The sequence below is a fragment of the Rattus rattus genome, chromosome 2, assembly GCF_011064425.1.
Source record: "Rattus rattus isolate New Zealand chromosome 2, Rrattus_CSIRO_v1, whole genome shotgun sequence".
NCBI classification, from domain to species: domain Eukaryota; kingdom Metazoa; phylum Chordata; class Mammalia; order Rodentia; family Muridae; genus Rattus; species Rattus rattus.
Genome location: NC_046155.1, coordinates 3130367 through 3146744, shown reverse-complemented (window position 1 = coordinate 3146744; position 16378 = coordinate 3130367). Strand labels below are relative to the sequence as shown.

The window sequence follows — 16378 nt, the reverse complement described above, 5'->3', positions numbered from 1 at the left end:
ATGTTGCCTCCAACCCAAAAACTATATCCAGGCAAGGGCATAGGGTAGCTTTGCACAACTGCACGGTTTGCACATTGCACCAATGATCCAAACTTGTAGAGCAGGTGGGAACTTTGACCTGTGTCAGGCAGAGAAGGGTACCCCAAAGAGACGAGAATGAAAACTTGGGTCAGGCTGACTTCATCAACCTGGATCAGGACTTCTAAAGAGTCTAATAACAGGCGGCTCATTCTCAACTTATTTAAGACCAGCATAGTTTAGAAAAAAAAACTTCCTGGTGTAGTACAATCCCTGGTATACAAGGAAGCATAATTTCACTGAAACTCAACTCAGGGTACATGCCATTTTTTCCTGAGAAGATAGATAGGTTCTAGAGATAGACTACCTGTGCTTGCTCAAGGGCCTGAAAGTCTGACCTGATCTCACTCATACAGATAGTGTAGAGGTTGTTTGGGCTACAAGCCATCTCTCCTCCTGGTTGTGAGAGCTTGAGGGAGCCTCTGGCTATAAGAGTCACTTAGATTACTACCTACCTCCTAGTCGTAGAGGCTTGATATAGTCTGGATCCACAGATAACACAGATCACCAGGCTATTAATCACTTCCAATCCTCAATTTCCTGGATAGAAGAACAGGGTCTTTTCCTATCTTTCTCCCTTCCTTCCTATCTTCCTTCCTTCCTTCCTTCCTTTCTTTTAAACGTCTTTCTCAATGCAAAGACAATCATATATGCTTATGGTTTCTCTGGAGATTTGTGGGCTCAAGGATCTTAGTGCTATGCTCCTAAAACTTACCCATGTCTGCTTGGTCATGGACTGGTGCACTGCTGTGGACTCAAGTGATTTCCAGAGGGCCACCTTTCCCTCACTTCCATGATGGCTCAGCATGGCTTAGCAGGACTGACGGATGGAAACAATCCCCAGAGACCCAGTAGTGTGGCCTGGATTCCCCGAGGACCTGGAAGATGGAAACATTAAAGAGGAAAGATCTGGGACTCCTGCTTACTGTTCTTTCAGAACACCCAGATTCAGTTCTCAGCAAACACAAGGCAATTCACAACCACCTGCAATTACAGTTCCAGGGAATCTGAGGCCTCTTCTGGCTTCTGGGAATACCAGGCAAAACAGCCACACACAGAGAGTAATAATAAATAACACCTTACAAAAGAGAAACGAGCTATCCCTCACCCCCCCTCCCCCAGCAGCTTGTTGGCTCATACCCCGTGGACCTGAGATAGCCTGTCACAGGTTGTTGGTTGTAGTCAATCCTTCCTTCCTTAAATACAGAGGCCTGGCGTCTCCTGTCCTACAGGACTCTTGGCCTCTGGGCCAGTTTCATTTACTCCGATCCATTTATCTACTTCTCATGGGCTGATTTTTATTTATCATGAACTACTGTTTGTCAGACTTAACACTCAATCTCTCTCTGTCTCTCTCTCTCTGTCTCTCTGTCTCTCTCTCCTTCTCTGACCCTCCCCTCCCTTTCTTCTCTTTTCTCCTTTTTTTGTTTTTCAAGTCAAGGTTTCTTTGTGTAGCCCTGAGTCTCCTGAAACTCACTCTGTAGACCAGGTTGCCATTGAACTCAGAGCTCTGTCTGCCTCTGCCTCTGCGAGTGCTGGGATTAGAGGCATGTAACTACCACACCTGGCTTTGATATTGTATTTAAAAACAAATCAGTGTTACTATCACCACCGGACAAACTCAACTCTTACAGTGGCTGCATTGAATTGTGAGCAAGGGGTTAGAGGACAAAAACCACATCACTGTCCAGAGAGTGGAAGACATAAAGAAGGCCTTAGAGAAGTCCCTGAGATGCCGGATACTCTTCCCTCCCTACCTGTCCTGGATCTATATCCTATGTATCACAGCCAAACCCCTGGCCAGATCTGCCCTTTTGTCTGGTCTCACCTTCTGTTGAAATTTCCTAGGATTACAGCCAAGTTCCCTAAGATCCCAATATCTATTAAAAAAAAATCAATAAAAAATTTCTGAGCTTCACCCCAGATTTCCTGACACATAATCTTTTTTTTTTTTAAATCTTTATTAACTTGAGTATTTCTTATTTACATTTCGATTGTTATTCCCCTTCCCAGTTTCCGGGCCAACATCCCCCTAACCCCTCCCCCTCCCCTTTTATATAGGCTTCCCCTCCCCATCCTTCCCCCATTACCACCCCAACAATCACGTACACTAAGTGTTCAGTCTTGGCAGGACCAAGGGCTTCCCCTTCCACTGGTGCCTGATACATAATCTTTAAGAGTGGGTGTGAGCCCAGAAATCAGGTTGGTTTTGTTTTTAGAGCACCAGGAAGGTTATCACCACAGAAGCCTGGGAAATACTTCTGAGGCCTCCCAGTGTGGAGGCAGACTCATCTGGAGAACTTCCAAAAAGAACATGGAAATACAGGGCCCTCAGTCCTCAGGGATGGGCTTGGGTTGCTTGGAACACTACTTCCGGTTACTCTAAGGCAGATTTCGCACCTGAGATTCTGACATGAGTGGCACTGAGCCCAGGCGGAGTAGTCTCCAGCCATGCTAAAGCTCCTCACCCCAGCTTTAGGCCGAGCAGCTTGGTCACTTGACCTCTGGGCCTGGAATGGGATCCATCCCCAACTGTCAGGGTAATTCATCATGGGGCAGGAGAAAGCCTGGGTAGACAGGTATCTTGTTTCCTAATCTAACCTGGGCTACATGAACTAGATGTTAGAGCGTACTGCTCAGAGTCTATAGTTCCTTGGTTCACAACTGTCCTCGCCGTTTCTGGTTCTGGCTCCATCAGTTTCTTTGTTCATGTCTGAGTCATTTGGGGTGGGTGTAGGAGCGGTGTGAACCTTCTGTGAACCTTCAGGCAACCACATGTCCTCTGTTCGGAATTCAGTGCTTACAGGAACCAAGAAGGATCAAGTCACACCATCTCACTCAAAGACCCTTTTACATGGCCAGCTAAACCTTTTTGATGCAATGGCTGATGCTAGGTCCTGCTCACCACTTTTTCTAGCATAACATCAAACACATATTTAGTGTTTAAAAGTAATATATGAATCTGAAAAATTGGAATTTAAATCCATATTCTCCTAATATTCTCCTATATTGGATTCATGCAAGGTAGGGGTCCTGATAAACGGATAAAGGGAGGACCAGAAGGATGGAATTGCCTTTTTTCTTTTTCTTTTTTTAAGAGAAGCCATATTGCAGAGGCCCACCTTGAACTCGAAATCCTCCTGCTTCAGTCTTCCAAGTCTGGTGTTACATATCTGTGTCACTTTGCCCAGTGGCAAGTTCTTCCCAGCAGAGTTGGAGGTTAGTAAGCAATTATTGTTTAACGCCATGTTCTCATAATTCCTGATTGTCCTGTTAGGAACTGGTCTATTTTTTTCTTCTTGGCCTGATCAATGATGATGGAGGACTTATTTGTTTACTGTCTGGTCTCCTATCACTGGAAGGCAGGACTTCAGAGTTGCCTTGGTGACTCCCTTTCGTTAGCTAAACCGAACCCTCTAGAAAGAAAATCTTTAAGGTTCTGAGCAGCCCGGTTTTGCCGATCAGGCCACTGAGCTCAGAGACGTGAAGCTGATGCTCCAAGGTCACTCAGAGGCGGGCTCCTGACCACCATCCCCATTCACACAGCTTCTAAAGGACGCAGACACACAACCCCAAGTGGTACCGGCGCTCTCTAATTCCTCGTGCCCTTAGCTAACGTTTCTCCTGCGACCTCTTCTGTATCTGCTAAAGAGTACGTGCATCTGGCAGCACCGCTCCAACCCCCGTGCATCTGTTATGGTTGCGGTTTGAAGAGACACGTGCTACTCGAGTGAATGAATTGCAGGTCCCCACCCCCGCCGACAGCCAATCAGGATGAGCTTCCAGACGGACCACTTCCGCCTATTGCGGGCTCTGGCCGCGCCAGACGGCCCACGTGAGGCTTACAAGGAAAGGGAGTAGGCGGTGGCGCGTAGAGGGTGGGCTCTTCCCGCCTCTTCACCAATCAGAAGGTCTTCTGGGGACGCGAGGGGCGGAGTCGACGTGAGGCGCCAACGCTTAAACGCGAGGGGTAGGTGGGTGCAGGGAGGAGACCTGAAAGGGGGAGCGGTGAATGATAGGGTCATTCATCCAATCTTTGGAGGGGCTGGGCTGTCTCAACCAATGGAAAGTCTTACGGGCGGAGCCAGTGCTGCAGCAAGTTTGGTTGCGCGGAGACCGCAGCTGTTCCCTGTCAGTGGAGGCAGCGGCCGTCAGAGGCGGCGGCCACGGCTTGAGGCGGCGGGGCGAAGGTGAGTGTCCGCGGCGTTCTGCACCTTACTCTTCCAGCTGCAGGTCGCTATGGGTGGGAGTGCACTGGCCCCGGCCCCGGGGACGCTTATGTAAGGGTTGCGCGCGCCAAGGCGACGTGGGTTCCGCGAGTGTCGGCTAGAGGAGACGGCTGCCGGCGTTGCACGACGCGGCGCGACACGACGTGCACAGTCCCTCCCCCACCTCAGGCACCGGGTAGCACGGACCCGCCCCCTCCTTTGCTCCGGGCTCCCAGGAGCCCCTGGTTGCCGGGGCATCCTTCAGGCGCAGGCGACTCGTCCCGCCCCTCTGATGGCCCACATTGGCCTCAATCCTGCTCTCGGAGGCCCATTTTCCAGATAGAGAAACTGACGCTTCAAGCCCTAAAGTGCTTCGCGCCAGCTTCCTGTGAGGGCTTGAACTCCGATCTGTCAGAATGGGGCGCTCTTGTAGCCCCCATCATACTGAATACTAAATCCATGCTGGGAGCGTTAAGAGAGACTTTTCCTTGTTCCTGATGTTTACACCACATCTCCGGAGGACATTCATAGGAACCCCTGGGTTCCACTTTGGTTCACGTATGGAAGGAATTCTTGAGGTTCCCAAGATTCAGCGATCCATCCGCCCAAAGGCCCTCGAGAGATGTGCCTGAGCACAACCCGTTATTTCTACAGCTTCTAAGAGTTTATGAAGTGCGTTTGGGAAGTGCCCTTCCGAGAAGCTCTAGCTTTGAGGACTTGTGCTTGCAGGTTCCTCCCCAGAGTGACTTGCCCTGTGTACTTTGAGGGAGTTGTTTTACCTTTGCCAGGTTCTTTCCTCATCTCACAAGCCTTGCAATCAAGCAAGATTTCTAGATCTCTGGCAGCTTTGAAAATCTTAAAAATCTGAAGGTCTCCTAATTTTATGAAAGAGGTCGTCCAGGCTAATTACTCCCACTCTCCATTTAAGAAAACTGAAGCTCATAGAGCCAACTAGATAGACTCAGTCCTTAGATCACCGCAAGAGCCCCAAGTCTTTGTCCTGCACCTTCCCTGTTGCTCCCTCACCCACTGCCTCCAGCAATCCTGGCTCTAGCCTCCTGCTTGTCACCCTTTCCCTGTATATGATGCAAATGCTCGCGTTGGGGGTGGACATGCTAAGCCTTCTACCTGCTTGCAGCTAAAGCTTATTGTTTGCCTACTCTTCACTATTAACTCTCAAAGTTTTTTCCTTTTGGAGACAAGATCTTGCAGTGTAGCCCGGGCTGCCTCTGAACTCATCATCCCCCTGTCCCCCTGCCTGTCCCTCTTGATGCTGGGGATACAACCACATGCCAACAGTTACACCCCTAAGTCTTTATTTATTTATTTTACTTATTTTTGGTTTTTCTAGACAAGGTTTTTTCTATGTCGCCCTGGCTATCCTAGAACTCACTCTGTAGACCAGTGTGGCCTCAGAACTCAGATACATTTGCCTCTGTCTCCTGAGTGCTAGGTTTAAAGGCACTCAACATCCAATCCCAGTGGCTACATACTACAAAACGCTCCTGCACCTAAGGCTCTGGGACATTGTAGAAGAGGGGATGGAAAGATTTTAAGAGCCAGTCGATCAGGGAGTTTGCTAAAGATGGTGTCTCCTCCTAATAATTAGTGTCAGAAGCTGTACCTGTAAAATCTCACCAACATGGGTGTCCAAGTGTGATTTGATCAATGGTGACACCAGTGGACATACCAAAATAAATGGGGGTAGGGAATCCACAAGGCTCCCACCCTGCACAAAGAGCTATAGGCAACTCAGCAAAGCTGGGAGTGGGAGAAGTAGGCTTCCCCAGGCTGAAAAACCAATTGGTTTTTCAGTGCCAAGTGACCAGCCCTGAAAACAAACATACAAGTAACATAATATGGATGGAGTGAGTCATATATAGGAATGTGTATCTCTACTCCTATACAATAACAATTAACGAGGAGGGAGGACTTGAATTTGAAGAAGAGTGGGGAAGGGCATATGAGAAGGTTTGGAGGGAGGAAATGGAAGGGAGAAATGTAGTTATAATCTCCAAGAATTAAAAAAAAAAACCAAAACATTGGGGTTGGGGATTTAGCTCAGTGATAGAGCGCTTGCCTAGGCCCTGGGTTCAGTCCTCAGCTCCGAAAACAAACAAACAAACAAAAAAACAACAAAAAAAACATTGCTTTTCCAGGAAGAAAAAAAAAAGATATGCGCTATCATGCAGAAGTTTTTTGTTTGTTTGTTTTGTTTTTTAAATTTTGTCTATTTTTTATGATGTGAGTGTACCGTCATAGTCGTTAGAGCATGGAATCCCATTACAGATGGCTGTGAGCCACCATGTGGTTGTTGGGAATTGAACTCAGGACCTCTGGAAGAGCAGTCAGTGCTTTTGTCTGCTGAGCCATCTCTCCAGCCTTTTTTTTTTTTTTTTTTTTTTTTAAAGAGTTTTTATTGTAACGGAGGCTGACTTCTCCTCATCCTCCTGCCTCTACTTTTTAAGTTCTGGTATAGGTGAATATACACAGTTCGTTCTTGCTATTCTCTTGCAGTATCCCAAATACTGTGCTGGGTGCATGTCCTCCCAAATTCCACATTATCATCGTTTGTGTCCCTGACACTGTCATGGGAACAAGAAAGTGCTTAACAAATGTTTGGATAAATTTGAAAATCTTAGGGTGAAAACCAATGGGCTAGTAGGGCAGAAGCTGGGGAAGACAGAAAGAAGTCAGTCTGGGGCAATGGCAGTGCTCAGAATCACTAGGAGGAGGTCAATAAATGTGGGAGGGAGTCTCATCTTTCTGGAACACTTTTCTGTCTGAGCCAGATACCTCATTCAGGTCACTGTATTTCTAGAAAATTCTTGTGGGCCTTCTCTTTTGTTGCCTCTGGTAGCATGTTACCTCTTTTGAATGAGTCCCTACTTTTTGTGTTCTAGAAGTGTCTGGCTGCTCCCATGTTAGTGTTGAGTTGTGTAGTGAGACTGATGAGGTACAGCCTGCTCCTGAGGGTCAGAGGCAGTTGTGTGGAGAAAGTGCCTCAGGGCTGATTTCTGGTCCAGAGGCATACTATTCAGACTTGGAACTGCTCATTCCCTGGGACCTCACCTGAGCCTGTGGTTACATGCCACGAAGGAAGACCTAAGAGTAGAAGACAGGAAATTGGCAAAGAGAATAAACTATTCGCTTACTGAATGGGAAGTCTGCCTCAGCTGGCTTTCCAAGTGGCTGTACATAATGGCCTGTGGTTGCAGTCCCAGCACTAAGGAGGGAAGGCAGGAGGGTTGAAAATCTGAGGCCAACCTGAGTCACATAGTAAGTTCCAGACCATCCTAAACTATACAGTGAGACTCTGTTTCCTTTTTTGGCTGCTCAACCAAACTGGACTTTGATGTTGCCTTACCCCTGACCTCTTGAACTCAAGGTCACTTCTTTAGCTCCCTTTGAGACTATTCACTTTTCCTCAAGCTTCTTTTTAGTGTCTGTCCTCTGCTTCTTATTTCTAGTTTTTTTTCAGGGCCTTTCTTCTTGTTCTGTCAAAATTTAAACTATTCTTCAAAAATAGTGGCTTTCCAGAATTAAGCTTGCCAATCTATTCAGTTGGACATGACTCTCTATTTTAATATGATGATGTTATGAATTATAAGAACCAAGATGTGTATATTGGTGTGTACATGTGTGTGTATGTGTGTATGTGTGTACTGACACTCTGTGATAGAGACTTTGCATGCAGAGAGGTGACACAATTCACTCAAAGTCATACAAGGACGAATGGCATGGCTGGGACTAGCCTTAGGTTCAGGTCCTTCAAGCTGCTTCTCATGTTCCGACCCATATTTATTCTCTAAACTGTTTCTAGTTAACAGTTTATTGGCACTTTTTGGGCAGAGCCTATGCTTTTTGGCATGGATCTTCTATGTAAGGCAGTGCTCAGTAAATGTTTTATTGAATTAAATGTCCTAAACATTCTATTTCATTTTGACATAATCTATCATGGCAACTGGTTTTCTGTAGACAAGTGAGCTTGCTGGTCTATCTCCCACTTTGCTGTCTATTGACCAGTGGCCTGAGTAGCCAGTGGTCTTTAGAAAAGAAGTAGTCTATAGAGTATCCAAGGTAGCTATACACTCCCTGCGTGTTCCTGTGGTGGGGGTGGCAAGGAGGGGCCTCGGCAAGCGAGGAGAAGGGTGTGTGTCGTGAGGAGAAGATGCATGGCAGGTCACGTAGGCCTGTGCTTCATTAGTGTCAAGTTGCAAAGTGAGATAGGCCAGCGTCTGATCATCAATCAGGAGGGCAGGTAGCTCTTGAGGATGAGGTGCAGCTGCCTGGACAGAGGACATCTGGAGCTGGATGGAGGAGAGAGGAGAGAACAGGCACTTTGGAGGAAACAATCTGCGTGAGTTTTGTTCTTTCATAGTGGTTCCAGACAAGCGTTTTACTTCAATGTTATTGCATGTTGGCTCTAATCAGAACATGCCTGTTTTCTCTTTTGGGGCTGGGGACCATTGAGCCTAGGGTCCCATGGATACTAGGCAAGTGCTGTGCCTCTGAACTACATCCCAGCCTTGTTTATATATATTTTAATTTTATGTGTATGGGTGTTTTACCTGCATGTATGAATGTATGTATATGTACCATGAATGTGCTTAGTGCCCATGCAGCCCAGAAGGTGTCATATCCCCTGGAACTGGAGTTACAGAGGTTTTGTGTAGTCATGTGCTTGTGGGAACTGTACCTGGGCCCTCTGCTCTTTTTTTTTTTTTTTTCCTTTTCTTTTTTTTGGAGCTGGGGACCGAACCCAGGGCCTTGCGCTTCCTAGGTAAGCGCTCTGCCACTGGCCCAAATCCCCAACCCCTTTTTTTTTTTTTTTTTTTTTTTTTTTAACCATTGAGCCAGTATTTCTAGCTTTGGAGGCTTTGAATTTGTGGATTGTTCTTCTACCTCTGTGCAGGCATATGTGTAACTCTAGCTACTCAGGAGTCCGAGGCAGAACGATCACAGATTCCAAGCCCCTGTCTTTCTTATCAGTTATTGCTATTTCCCCACATGTTATAGATGACTGAGAGGCAGAGCAGTAAGGTGTGGGGTGCAGGCAGCTGGGACATTGGTGACCCTTATAGAACAAGCAGTTCTGTGTACTCCCAGTATTCCTGTCATTCCTAGGTTCTCTGGGGAGTGTCTGGAGAAATGAGGATACCAACCTTTTTTTTTTTTTTTTTTACTTCAGCTAGCATCTGCCTTCTGGAGAGCTGACTGCACCAATGGTGAGTTCTGAGCCTGAGCCCGGGCCTGTCATGGGGTTGCATGGGAGTTTCTTAAGATTTTGTAGCCCTAATATGCACATGTCATTTTTTAAGTTTAGTCAGTACAAAAGGGCACACTTGTGGCTTTTGGAAAATCTCCACTTCATCTTGATCTCTGCATTTTTCTGGGTTTTCACAGGAAGGTGACATCTGGTTCCTTGCAGGCTCCAGCTGGCAGCTGACCAGCTGCAGCAGGAGGTCCTTTTTCTGGAAGGGTGTGGCTTGGGAAGCTGGGCAGGGGATAGTGGTGCTGCCCTACAGGAAGCCTCCCTTCTGTGCAGCCTTTGAGAAGACCCCATATTCAGAGACAGGCATTTGGCAGTGGTACTCAGCTGTTAAGAGCACTGGCTGCTGACTGAGCCTGGAGATGGTCAGCTGTGACATGAGAGGAGGCTGTGTCATCTAGTTGTAAAAAATACTTGAAGCATTTCTCTGATGTCTAACAGTCACAAGACAAGGTGTAAAAGCAGAATTGTCCCCTTTTCTGCATACCTAACATTCAGCAGCACTGTCCTCTAAAACTTTCTACTTTTGTTTGTTTTGTTTTTGAGTAGGGTTTCTCTGTGTAGTCCTGGCTGACCTGAAACTGGCTTTGTAGACCAGGCTGGCCTTGAACTCAGAATTTTTCCTATCTTTGCCTCCTGAGTAAAGGCATGTACCACCATGCCCAGTAAACCTGCCCTTCTTAATCGATTACCCTTGGGGCTTCTCTAGGTTGCAGGTCACAGGGAGATCCATTGCATCTGCTCAGCCTGAGTTCTAGTGCTTGGGCCCACGTCTCTCTCCAGTCCAGTCTCCCTCTGGTTTGTAAGAAGAGATACTCTTTCCCTCTCTCTGAGCTGCTTTCCCTGTTTCTCAGCTGGGGACCCTGGGGAATTTGTTTTTTCAACTTTCTCCAGAGCTTCTGTTTACTGTAGGGTAGAGATTTCTTTGTTCAGGGATTTTTCTTAGTTTTCTACTAATTGTGCAAAGAATTTTCTCAGGATGCCCTTCTTGACCTATGAGTTCTCTAGTTCTGTTTCTCTCTCTCTCTCTCTCTCTCTCTCTCTCTCTCTCTCTCTCTCTCTCTCTTCTTTTTTTTCATGCGTATGGGTGTTTTGCCAGTGTACTGCATGCATACAGTACCTGAGGAGAGCAGAAGAAGGTGCCATATCTTTCTGGAACTAGAGTTACAGATGGTTGTGTGTGGGTATTGGGAACTAAACCGGAGTCCTCTGGAAGAGCAGCCAGTAGCCAGTGCTCTTAGCTACTGACCCATTTCTCTAGTCTCGAGTTGGTCACTTTTGAGATGTTCCACATTCCTCGTCTTAGGCCTTAGGTCAGTAGTAGGTGTTTCTAACTCTCCCACACAGTCTCCTTACAAAGTCCGTGGAGAAAAAGCTGCTGGGCACCTTTTGAAAATGTCTATTCTATTGTTATGTGACACTCTCTGTCATGTTTTCCACCACTCACTTTTCTGGCTCTGTACACTAATCATTGGTATGGGCCAAGGTACAGAAGAAAATGAAGCCCACAGAAGGTTTATGAGCAGAATTCAGGATGCTGATGCTGTTGTTTTTTAAGGCTGTCATCTTTTGCAGATGACAAGTCAGTTAGAAGAGAAAGTGGCCAAGAAGGGACTATTCTTAGGTCATTTGCTTTGTCAAAGCTTGTTCGGCTCATCAATTCCCAGAGCCCTGCAATTTCCCCAGAGCTTTTCTTAGTTACAGTAACCAAGACTCTGTCTTCTTAGCTGGGCCCTTTCTGCTCTGTACCTTTCTCCTGGGGGATTTCAGAAGGAAGTGGTGTCTGCTGTTGTTATTAAGTATCCCACCAGAAGGCAGAACTCAGCTTTCCCAACCCACCTCAGCCTTGCAGCTAGTATGTTACTTCTTGTCTTAATTTGTTATCAGGACTCTGGCCCAGCCTTGGCTATGCCAAGGCTACTAGAAATACCTTGCTCTAGCTATGTGAGTGTGGGCTAGGCCAGACTGTGGCACCTCCTCTCCTGATGGACATGCAACATGACGTCCCAAGTTGAGGTTGCAGGGAAAATTCCATGAGCTGGCGGTGCTGAGTCATGCTTAAGTCTGCTTTCTCCTGTCTGTCACTAGTCAGTCCAGGGTCTGTTACAGTTAATTGTAAGACTATCAGGTTGTCAGTTCTTCTATCTGCACTTGCTTTACATTTCTGAGTGTTTTTCCCACTGGCATGCTATCTGTTGATAAGAAATTTATTAATAATAAATCATTAAGTAAATGTATTTATTTTGAGAGACATTCCTTTCATGGGTAAGAGAACTGAGATTCTGGAAGCCTCAGTGACTAGGTGAATTTCCATGAATTGTAGCATGTTTGGGTGAGGTTTTGAGTACCACACCCCAGCCTGACCCATGGAGCTTTAAGAAATGCTAGATCATTCATAGTGATTTTGGTTGAAAAGTTTTTTGGTTTTTTTTTTTTTTTTTTTTTTTGAGACATGGTTTTGCTGTGTAGTCTTGGTTGGTCTTAAACTCACAGAGATCTGCCCTCCTCTATCTTCTGAGTACTGGGGCAGGCACCACTATGCCAAACTAAAAAGTCTGAGTTTTGAGTTATTAAAATTGAAAATCAAAACACCTAGTTCTTTTAAGGACTTTTAAGTTTAATTCTTGCTATGTGTAAACACTGAAAATTTCCATTCTATTTATGATTTTAGAACAATTTAACAATCACTTTGAAAGGCTTTTTGATTAGTGTTAGTCTCCTTTGAATAATTCATTAAACTCATTTGAAAGTTTTAAATTGAATTTATAAATTACAGTCACCTTCCCTTAATTATTTTATTATTTCTTCCAGTTGCCTGATTAAACATCCCTTAATATTTTAATTACTTTTATAAATCTAATAAATTAAGCCAACTCTTAAATTGTCTTAAACATTCCTGTTATGTTTTATTTATTTATTTTTTAATTTTTAGGGTTTTTTGAGACCGTATTTTACTCTGCGGCCTGGAACTTACTATATAGCACAAGCTAGCTTTGACTTTCAGTAATCCTGCCTTAGCCTCAGGAGTGTTGGAATTACAGGCATGAAGTGCCACGATCAGCCCTATCCTGGTTTACTTAAGATTTATTTTAATTTGTGTGTGTGTGTGTGTGTGTGTGTGTGTGTGTGTGTGAGAGAGAGAGAGAGAGAGAGAGAGAGAGAGAGAGAGAGAGAGAGAGAGACTGACTGACTGACTGACTGACTGAGACTATGTGCAGGTCCATAAGGAGGCCAGAGGAGTCAGATCACACTGGAGCTCGAGCTGGTAGCTGTGAGCCAGCTGACATGGTGCTGGGAACTGAACTTGGGTCTTCTAGAAAGCAATGCTTTTAACCAAGCTTGATTAGAACATGTCTCTGTCGCCTCCACTCTCAAGTAACCACAAAACTTCTTTCTGTTCATGGAGATTGGTTTGTATTATTCTGGAACTTTCCATAGGTAGACTGATTTAGGATCATTTCTACTTTGTCAGCCTTCTTTTACTCAGTATCATTTTAAAACATGTCCATGTGTCAGTACTTCACTTATTCTTACTGCTGAGTAACTATTCTATTACAGGGACATCATGTAATTTATCCCTCTACTTGGTCTTCTCAGGCACTTCCAGTTTTTGGCAATTCCAAATAAGGCTGCTGTGATCATCGGTGTCTCAGTCTGATCTGGCAAGTGCTGTAATGGTGAACTGTGCACACCTCCAGATCTAAAAATGGGATTTCTACTGGTGTGTGTGTGTGTGTGTGTGTGTTCGTGAATGCTGGTCAAGCACTCTACAAACTAATCTATAGTGCTTTGCCTATGTTCACGGTGGTTTGTTTTAATGGATATTTTTCCTTTTCCTAGGAGTAGAGTGGTTGGGTCACAGGTAGCTGTTAAACCCTTCCAAAGTGGTTATTCTGTTTTATATTTCTGTCAGAAGAGAGAATTCTAGTCACTTTCCACCCTCTCCAGCATTAGAAATCATCAATCTTTTCAATTTAAAAATTTCAAATGTATACTATGGCATCTCATTGTGGTTTCAGCTTAGATTTCCCTAATGACTATCATGATGTGGAATGTTTTTTCATATGTTTGCGTGCTATGGGATGTCTTTTTTTTTTTAAGACAGTGACTCACTATATAGCCCAGGCTATGTATCCCAGCTGGTTTTGAACTTGTGATCCTCCTGCCTTTGCCTCCCGAGTGCTAGAATTATAAGCATGTTCCACCATGCCTGTCCAGAATTCCTTAAAGCACATGAAGTACCAGCTAATGCACAGATGTAGGGGGATGCTTGGGATGGATTCCAGGCCGTGTGCATGCTAGGCATGTGCTCTACTACTGGGCTATATCCCAAGTCCAGCACAGCAGACTTCTTTCTTTCTTTTCTTTTTTATTATTTTATTTTAACTTTTGTTTTTTTGAGACAGGGTTTCTCTATATAGCCCCAGCTGTCCTGCAACTTGCACTGTAGATGAGGCTGTCCTTGAACTTAGAGATCCATCTGCTTCTGCTTCCTGAGTGCTGGGACTAAAGGCATGTATTACCACTGCCTAGCAAGATTTCTAACACAAATGGCCTGGAGAGATGCTCAGTGGCTAAGAGCACTGACTGCTCTTCCTGAGGTCCTGAGTTCAAATCCCAGCAATCATATGGTAACTCGCAAAAGAGGGATCAGATGACCTCTTCTGGTGGGTCTGAAGACAGTGTATACATATACATAAATAAATATTAAAAAAGATTTTTAACACAAAATTAGTAATACTATGGCTTTAACTCTGCACATATGAACTTAATTCTATATCTTTCTAGAATTCAGAAGCTCCTGAATAAGGAAACAATTATGAGACTCATATTACTTTCTTAAGAAACTTGTGTTATTTCCCCTGAAACTGGATATTTTCCTCATAATTTATAGAGACCCTTGGCTCAGACGAAATTAGGTCTTAGCTTTTGAATATGGCTATGAAGCAGATCCATGATTTACTACCATTTGCCTCTAAATAGGGTGGTCTTTACAGCCCTTGGGCTCTGGATAAAAACACTATAGTTTAATTTCTTCTCCTGTAACTCCAGTTCTCTACCAGATGCTGAAACCATGAACTGGATTTGATTTATATATTTATGGCTTTATTTCCTACAACATAGGTAGAACTTGAATACCAAGTAAGCAGAACTTGGGTCCTTTGTAGCTGTTAAGATTTTGTTTGACCAATGACCAGTTGCAAAATTCATGCCAGTGACTCAGCAGGGCTAGAATTTGGGTTCCTGTTTTCCAAGTCTAGGTCTGGTATTCCACTCACTATTTCATACTCTTTTTTTTTTTTTTCAAAAAGAAAGAGAATGTGGAATGTAAGAATTACTTTTTGCTCAGTCAGGCTTAGTTACCAAGAAGTCCTACAACTGGAACTGGTGCTGCAGTCCTACCTCTGGTAGATAACCTGGCTTCTCCCTGACCTAGTGGAGAGTTACCAGTTTTCTTGAAGGGACCATTGCCATCAAATCTGATTAGAGATTGAATCTGAGATGGTGAGTAGATGTGGGATTCTTGTCTTGGTTCTTGGGTTGGTCCCAGGAGGTTATATGGGTAGAAGGTAGACCTCCTGAGAATTATTTCTGTAGTTGTATCTCTCCATGTCTGGTGCTTACGTGGCCTCATATGGCTAAGCATAAAGATCTACTGAGTTCTCAAGAGAAAGACCTTTCAGTTGGAGAGAAATCAGCAGGATCGCATTATAGATTCTTCTCAGCAGGATCCCCCGCCATAAGTGTCTGAGTATTTCTAAGGAAATATTTATGTAAGGGTATTTTGCCTACCTATATTCATCTATGTACCACTTATATTCCTAATGCCTGAGGAGCTAGGCATACCCATACATACATTCAGGCAAAACATTCATACGTATAAAATAAACCTTTAAAAAAATCATTGTCAAGTGACATTTAACCTGTTTTCCTTATAAGAGTTTTATGGTTTTTTGCTCTCCAACATTTTGGTTTTGAGTGTTCTCAGTTATCTGTGGTTAACCTGTTTCCAAAAAAACAAAGTGTAAAATTCCACAAATAATTTATGTTATAAATTACTCACTGTTCTAAGTTGCTTGATAAAAATCTCTTGGGTGTCCTGCTTCCTACTGCCTAGGCTATAAATTGCCCTTTTGCTCAGGAAATCCATACTATTTAGGAAACCCAGCTGTCAGCTGCTTCATGGGCATCTTGGTTGTCAATCAACTGTGCTGGAGTGTAGGGCTTGAACAAGTGATCTGTCCTTATGTGGAATTATGCCACCATGCCTGTGCTGTCTGTTTTTCTTCATCTCATCATGTAGACGTTGTGTGATCTTACATTAGCACAAGAAAAGTTAGAACAAGCCAGGTGTAATAGTTTACACTTTTAATCCAAGCTCTTGAGTGGCATATGGTTGCTAAGAATGTCTGTAACTCCAGTTCCTGAGTACCTTAAGCCCTCTTATGGCTCTGAGGGCACTGTGCACACACAAATATATGCAAATTACCCATATTCATTAAAAGAAAAAAACAACAGGGGTTGGGGATTAGCTCAGTGGTAGAGCGCTTGCCTAGCAACTGCAAGGCCTTGGGTTCGGTCCCCAGCTCCGGAAAAAAAAAAAAGAAGAAGAAGAAGAAGAAGGAGAAGGAGAAGAAGAAGAAGAAGGAGGAGAAGGAGAAGAAGGAGGAGAAGAAGAAGAAGGAGAAGAAGATGAGTACTGTAGCCTGTCTTTTGCTACTTTGTGGGCCCCCCCTTTTTTTTTTTCTTTTTCTATTTTTTTCGAGCTGGGGACCGAACCCAGTGCCTTAAAACTTGCTAGGCAAGTGCTCTACCACTG

General features: G+C 44.5%; 1 protein-coding gene across 1 annotated transcript in view; it reads left to right on the top strand.

The window, feature by feature from the left end:
• The first annotated feature begins 4180 nt into the window (after positions 1–4180).
• The window catches only part of Pc (pyruvate carboxylase), a 98420-nt gene continuing 86222 nt past the window's right edge, over positions 4181–16378 (top strand). Inside the window, exon 1 of the mRNA XM_032891223.1 lies at positions 4181–4268. The gene's annotated coding sequence lies outside the window, so the exon portion shown is untranslated. The remainder of the gene's footprint in view (positions 4269–16378) is intronic.